Raw genomic sequence first — 8352 nt, 5'->3', positions numbered from 1 at the left:
CTGTTCTATGTCTATTTCCTTTTTCATCCTGTCCTCCACCTTTCCCCCCCTCGCCGGCGACTCCCCAATAATGACACGTTGTTGGCCGAGGAAATTACACCAGTACTTACGAAACAAGTTGCGCGCCGCGCGCGCGAATCCCTTCGTGTCGCGTACACCCGGTATACGTGCGTCGGCTAATGGTATATGAATAATTGAATATCCGCCTTATCGAGCTCATATCGGCGAACCGTGCGAGTACATCATTCTGCTAGAGCTCAGCACAACGGGTGTCTGGCAGCGATTCAGATAGCCGTCGAAAAAGAGACGCGACAGTGGTTTCTCGTCGCATCTTTTATCTCATCGCTTGTGAAACAATACCTTTCACGCTCCGCGAATCGAGGTGCGACTCGGCCGATCCCAAGGAATGATCCGCTCGATAAGATTTAATTCCTTAATTTCGTATCTTTTTCTTCTTCTTTCGAAATTTGATTCACACACGGTCGCGCTTTTCTATATAAAATCTCTTCAGACTTGAGAACAAATACTAACGGGGTAAATATCTTTGTAAATGAATTTTCTCCTCGCGCACAAAGCTTTTCTCGATTAATGGAAAAAGATATATAAAACACACACACAAATGAAATTTATTAATTTTATATTCTTTGTTGTCTGCTCTTGTTTACGTCATCAATCTCATAAATTGCGATAAATTCATTGCGCGGATCGCGAAAAAAGATGCCGGACATCTAAGGACAGAAGGCAGTTGGTAGTTTGGCGGGGAAGTAGCTGTGACATATCCACGCAAGTATAGTGATTAGGTATCGATGCGGCGTAGATAAACGTCGCGTCGCGCGCCACGACCCGTGCATTCTGAGAGCCCCCCGATGCGATCGCGTGTCGGCGGATAATCCTCGTGGGGGACAGTTCCCTAATTCGGCCCCCGGCCATTGCTCGTGACAATCGCGGCATATTGTCGTATATCTTTGAAATACCAGGCTCGGGATACCGTGCCGCGCGACGGGCGTTTTCGTCTCGTACGAATGTTTACCTCACGTGCCAATTGCGACGATACATGTTGGACGGGGAACAATAATCATGATCACGGAAATGAATTCGTTAAAATGCTTGTTAGACGATACGCGATCACGGTGCAATGTCATTCATGACACGAGTGTGGACGCGACTTTGTGCCTGTAAAAGGATCTTTAATATTTTAGCCTGAAAATAATTTCAGATCTAAAATTATCTGATTTTACAGACTTGGCTCGAACGCGTTCCGTATTATTTATATCTTAAGCATCAGATGCTGAGAATGGCATTTAACGTATTCTTTCTAAAGTATTTATAGATATATAACTTGATAGAGAGGAATATACTGTATATGAAACGTATTATTGGCGAGAGTATAACTGAGAAATTCCATGAATTATTAACAATACTTACTAGTAGTCTTTATTCTCTCCTTAACATCCATATATCAAAGGAAAGATATTCTGATTATAACTGTAATGAAACTTTTAGATAAATAAATTAAGCATATACATGGTATTCCTTCGCGTGGCATAGTATATTTTTAGCTCAAAAAACCCTTCAATTCATTTCAAGAATATATACCTCCAATATTATATTGCAATATATGCCGTATGTACGTTTCATTATAGTTTTTCCTCTAACATTTTCACCACCATATAATTCTCATCATCCAGTTTCAAGTTAATAAATTAAGACTGGCGTGCGCGTTTTTCCCCTTTTTCACCGTCTTTTATTAACTCCCTTTTTCCACATGAATTACTTGTTTTTTTGTCCAATGGGACGTGATTTCGACGACTGTTTCTCGAGCAAGAGCGCTCGCAATCGCTCGAAGGACGACCGGCAATTAGTAATAATTCCAGCAGACAATGTGCCCGCATATCTCATTCGCGAGCAGGACAATAAAGAGACGCACACGCGACACTTAATGGACGCGCGATGACGGCGTAGTCCCTATTGGTCCATCACAGATATACTAGAGGTCTCCGATTCGTATGATGCTTCAAAAGCATACATAGGCCATATTAGTGTCTCCACGTGCGACACTTGGCGAACGAAATCTATTCTCCTGTGAAACTGCAATAGTTTTTCAACGTCGCTAAAACAGAATTTGCGGACGAAATAACTGGTACATCATAAAGAAAAATTGCGTTAAATGTTTTACTGGTATAAAATAAAAGGGGATGAAATTTGTAAAGTCTTTCTCTTAAATTTCTCTTCTACTTATAATAATTCATACATTTTTTTAGTATATTTTTGAACGAATACAAATTTCTGTTAAACATTCACTTTCCACATCGTGGACGCATCTTGCCTTTTTCAACGCAAAAACCGATCGGATATTGTATTTTCACTTTGAATCGCACGAAAGACCATAATAACGACTTCCTCGCTTGAGAGATGGTGCGCGACGCGTCGCGCAGCATCTGCCGATCGTCTTCTAACAGGTGTCATCGACACTTTTGCGGCCCCAGATTGACGGCTCGTTAACGGCGATCTTCTTCCCCGTCTACACCCTCTCCTCCCTTCGCTCCTCTTTCGCCATTTGTACTCGCCGCGAAGACGAGACTCCTCGACGACGCTTCCCATCGAATAACGAACGCGTTCCGATCGATGGAAACGAACGCAACGACTCGACACGTACGGTTTTCTTGTCCGTTCATCTCGACAGCCTCTCTAATGATCTCGTTCGCGCACAGGAATTTGATAATTCCTCGCTAAGCAGCGATCAGTTTTTCTCCAGGAATCTAGCGGAGCGCATAGTGTTTTTCAATCGCATCGCATTTTAACAATATTATAGAAAGACAGATTCTACAACTACCGATGTTTTCTTATTGATTTTAAAATGTAAATAAAAAATCCGATAGATTGAATAATATTTTGATATCCAGATACATTAAAATATTTGAATCATTATCAGTTTATCGGTTCTTTTATTTAGAAATTAACAATATAGTAAATAGAGAAAATTATATATATATATATATATATATATATATATATATATATATATATATTTAATTTATTATTTATTATAATACACATATTATATGTATCTGTTTTTATCGGTATTATTTTATTCTGTTTTTAACGCGACTAAAAATAAACACATTTTATTAAAAATTAATCATAATTAATTAACCATAAACTTAAAGTCAAAAATCTTATTATTTATAAAAACATTTTTACAAAATGCGATTATAAACTTTGCTTCAAAATGTGATCTTGTTTACTTTTATATTTATTGTGGGTTGTTTTACTCTGTGGTGAGATAACAGTTGCATTTAATGACACAATGTAGAGAAATCGTCAAAGACAACATAAAAACCTTCGTGGCTTATAATGTGTACTAGCGTACATAATTGGGGATGTAACGATCATCGAAAGGTGAAATTTAACTGTTCGCTTATAGCTCGACATGCAACCGAGGTCGATTAGCCCTGACATATGGCCGTTCGATTAATTGCGTTTAAGTAGGACGATTAAGTCCCGACAGAAAACCCAGTCGCACAAGCCACATCTTTAGCGTTTGCCCTTTCTTCGTTGTCTGTTATAATTACCGCAGGAGAGAAACACTACACGAGATATTCTTGAGCCTAAAGGTCCCACGAATCCGGATGCTGCTACTCTCCCCATGCTATCGCATATTAATTGATTCGCTGTGAAACTTATAGTCATAGAAATAATCGGTATCGCGAAATGGCGAGTATTCGATCCTCGTCTGGATATCTTCGAGATAGCCTTGTGATATATGTGTTTAAAACTTTGCGGATTTCGATGAAAATGTTGAACATGCGATATCAATAATACAAAATTGCGCGTATATTCATTTATCTTTAATTTTTGATATTATTTTATATCATTCTTTATGCTTTGCAACAAAATACGATTTTTCTAATTTTCTACTAGATACTACAAGAAACTTTCCATATCTTCGCTAAAAAGAATTAAAGAATTTTATATGATGCGTATTATCGTGAAAAAAATTCTATAGATACTTTTTTATTCAGGTCTAATGTAATAAGCAATTAGATCGATTTGTACAACATGTCGTTTATGACATGCAAAGCAATTTCTTTTCCACGGAATATGTGTATATTCCAACTGAGAAAGGATTAATTTCATAAGTGACCTTTCTGCTCTACGTATCTCGAAAAAGCAGGAAATAATAACAACCGTCGTCGCGCAAAGCGAAGAATCGAGTCGCCACAGGTATATTAGGTTCTTTTTTTTTGTATTCAAGGCGATGAAATATTTTCTTACCGCGACGATATGACAGTTTTGCGAAATATCAACCGCTGAATGCAGTTGGCCGGTAACAAAGTTTCGTTTGTTCTCATGCCTTCGACCCACCTTGAGACTCGAGTTCGCTTCCTTCCCTTTTACGAGTCGTCGTCCTCTCCTCCTCCCCCCCCCCCTTCTGCCAGACGGAAGCGGACCAGTATCCATAAAATAATCGCACGGGCTTACCTCTGGATTACCTCCTTCATGCGCGTGCGTACGCCGTAAAGGGTTACGCACGATCGGGAGGGTGAGATGTGTATGGGGCCTGGTGACGACGGGGACGCCAAAGGATGGGGGAGGGTGGGATGGGGGGCACTAAACGCGAGAACGCGCGAGTCGCTATTATGCCGCGTATTGTTTGTCCTTGCGGCCGCCTAATGAGATCGCCACTGAGAATCTAACGACCCTACCGTTGAATACCGTCGATCCACCATTCGGATTTACAGCTCGCGAATGTATAACGTGGATTTATGTGAATTTTTTTTCGACATAACGTATATTTCTTTTACTGATACGATTGCGGAACATGGAGATAAACAAATGTGCATTTGTCTCCTTCATTTTGTGCATGAGCAAGAGTTTATTGCTCTTGATAATCCCGATAATTGTACAATTTTAAACTCTACACCTCTCTAAGTCAATATTTAATCCCTGTTCCTGTAAAAGCGACGCGGATAGTTCGCGGCTATATCCGTGATAGAAGCTTTTGTCGGAACGCGGTGCCGTGCTGTCGGGCAATTGGTAGGTGGGTGTACGGACCGTTTAAATCAATTTGTCGACACGCACGAGTACGCGCGACGAGAGGCCCCTTGCATTTCCAACCTTCCTCTGACAATCCTCGACGAGAGAACGACACGCGTAATCAGACGCGGAACATCGCCGTCGGGTTTGGAGATTAGCCGGACTTCCTTCCTCGGCAACTTTATCAGTCACGTTACACCTCGTATTCTACGCCCGATTGAAGTTTATCGACGTTTGTTCATCTCGCGCGCCGGCGCGGCGGGACAAACGACAATAAATTGTAAACATACCTTGGCGCGCGATTACCAGTTCCGGTTGCATCGTCGTCATCGTCGCCGCTGTGTATAGACGCTTCATCAATGTTTCCGAGCTTACTTGTGCGTCATCGGCGGGTGAACCCTTTGTGCCGAGGTATAATTAACCCCGCGTACGCTACACTCGAGCTTATGTGCATATAAAAAAGCACCTTCTGTCCATCTATCTCCTACGAATCGAAGCCACGTGTCACGCCATGCCATGCCATGCCATCGGCGCGTCGCATCGTGTCACGTTGAACGGCGCTCGGTTTTATATAAAGTTTTACACCAGGCAAGAAGTCGCATTGTGCAAGTGACGGACTTCGTTGGCTTTGTTCGCGTCGAATGAGAACGCGATGTAATTTTGCTACGTCATAGTATTAATTTTAAAGCGTGCAACTGGTGTAGTCTCTATGTTTTATACACCACTATAAAGTTTTATCTTTTAAATGTTGCAGCATAATTTAATCTTATTTTAATAAAACACATTCTCTTGAAAAAACAACAGCGTGTTGGATTAATTAATTTTAATTTTATATAGAAAAACTGGTGGGCGAAAAATTATAAATTTATTTTCCTTAGTTTAAAATATAATGTTACGCGATTACTATATATTGAATTAATAAGTAATTATAAAAGCAATCTTTGTTGTTTAAACATAAATTTATGCCACGATCGTATTATGAGACTTGCTTAATTATAATAAATATGCAAGAGCAAATAATAGTTGACGTCTTTCATCCGAAAATGAATCTACGATTATCTGAACGTACGCTTAGACAGATGAATTTACTATATCGTGAAACGTCGCGTTTTGAGCCGCGATGGTATGCGCTGCGAATTCACCGGAATCTTGGGGGATCATAAATCAATGCAGCGCTCGGTTCCCTTGGTGCGAGGCATCTGCTAACGGAGATCATTAGCGCAGCACCTAGAACCGGCCCGGAACCTAATCGGGGAAGGCCACCCGCTCGCTCTCTGGATGCCATGCCACGCGGGAGAGTTAATAAAAAATTCGACCAACTGAGAAACGGGAAATCCGAGCAAATTTATATTAAAATTCTGCGCGATATTCGACGAAATCACACGATGATAACGCCCGGTGTACAGATAATTAATTCAGCGATCCCGTCGTGGTTAAAATAATTCTTTTGTGAGTTATAAAAATACAATTGTAATATATCACACTTTTGTTATTACTTTTATCAAATTGAAAAATTCATTAAAATCTAGCTTAGAGAGAGAGATAGAGATATTTCAGATCTCTAGCTTAAAGAGAGACAGAGAGTGAGTCCAAGTATTACTGCCTCGAGGTGAGACGGATAGGCACGAACTAACGACGAAGCCATATCGATCACATTAAGGGATGTTTTTACAATAATTCCTCCCCAGCGCAACAGTGGCCCATGAACGTGTATAAGTGCTCGCACACAGACGCATCCCCAAGTCGTGATAGATCGCTAGGTAGCTGGGTAGGTAGGTAGCCGCCATGTCTAATTATGTCGCATTGATTTTGTCATTAGCCACCCCACGTCGACCGTCGACGACTCGGGCTCGACATCGGGGCAAAAAGCACTTCCTACAATGCTCGTGTGAAGCCTCGAGGCCGCGTTCTTCCTCCCGATCTTAAGACGCGAGCGTGTCCGTCGATCAAAGTATCGGGATTGTCCTTTGACTTCGGATCGGGAGATCACCAGTCGAGAAATGTCCGATAATCGTCTTGGATCTAGAAACGGTTCCGTTACACGACAACGTTTTGACCTGACCTGACGTTTAGAAAAAATTGCATCGCATCGTGGACACGGAGTCGATTGCATCGAGTCTGTTTGCGCAGAATGTTGTCTTGAGGTAAACAATTATACTGTACATTACCGTCGGTACTATATGTTCCGCGTCTTCGTTTAGCGCTGGTTTCCTCTGACGGTCTATCCTCGGCTCTTATTCGAGCTACCGAAGCGCGCACGCAACTATACTGCGTGGACGTTCTCTGATGTACGCGGGTCAAGTGTCGCCGGGAAGTTAAATGAGATCGTTATGGAACTCGTCTCGACGTTAACAAACGAGCCGGTTGCAGGTTTCACATCATCTCGCGCGCCGCATCCCCGCAATCTGTTTCCTGCATACGAGACGAGTGTTTTGCTTGCTGTTCTCTCAAGTTTTCTTCAAGCTCTTACTTTGATGACTTTCAACTTGGAAAGATTTTTCTTCGTATCCTAATCGATCGTGTTTCAAGACAATTGTATTATATATTATAAATAATAAGAAGATCTAACGTCTAATTAAAAATATCGATTGTGTGCAAAGATCTTTAGAACAGATATAATTTCTATTAAAAATTTATTTAATAAGATTGCAAACTGTAAAATCATTAGCAATTTAAGTTGCACATTAAAACAGATGATGCATAGTTCTGAAAAATATCACAGTTGCCGCTCTAACGATCAATGTTTTTTTATTATTTTGGAAACAGCAGATATTATATAAAAAAAGGAAAACTCGACATATATAGATTGTGCGATGTAGTAACATATATACTGTAAATTAGCAAGCAAAAATTGGCAGCATGGCACCTCTCGTTGCGCCGAAAAAGTATCCTACTTGTGATGGATCCGGCTTGATCGTGGATCGGACTTCTCTCACGGCTGGCTTAATTGCGGATCCCCCACGCTAACGGGGTTAATTGGCGGATTCGTGTCTGGACCGGATGCCTGCGCGCGGACGACGAAAATTCGATGAAATCTAATAATCGATGACCGCCAATGAACGAGCGGGAACAAGAGGGATTCTCTCTCAGTGTACGTGCGTACGCGTGCGTGTTACGGGCGAGTTTCTCACGGTGCATTGGGAGGAAATTATAAGGGAATGGGTTAAACCCTGGGTTACCTCCCCCCTGTGAGGGGACGGGAAAGGCCCGGAGGAGAGGGAGAGAAGAGAGAGCGAGAGAGAGGAACGAGGTAGGAGAAGTCGGCGCGAGGAGAGCCCACGAGGAAGACTACGCGCTCTCGCGAGAAGGAGGGGG

General features: G+C 41.7%; 1 protein-coding gene across 4 annotated transcripts in view; it reads left to right on the top strand.

The window, feature by feature from the left end:
* LOC115237112 (zinc finger homeobox protein 4) overlaps window positions 1–8352 on the top strand; it is a 457729-nt gene that overhangs the window by 323053 nt on the left and 126324 nt on the right. The window lies entirely within an intron of this gene.

This window comes from Formica exsecta, unplaced genomic scaffold (assembly GCF_003651465.1).
Source record: "Formica exsecta isolate Colony F162 unplaced genomic scaffold, ASM365146v1 scaffold272, whole genome shotgun sequence".
NCBI lineage: Eukaryota > Metazoa > Arthropoda > Insecta > Hymenoptera > Formicidae > Formica > Formica exsecta.
Note: the sequence above shows the minus strand (reverse complement) of the source record. Positions and strands in the feature narration are given on the sequence as shown.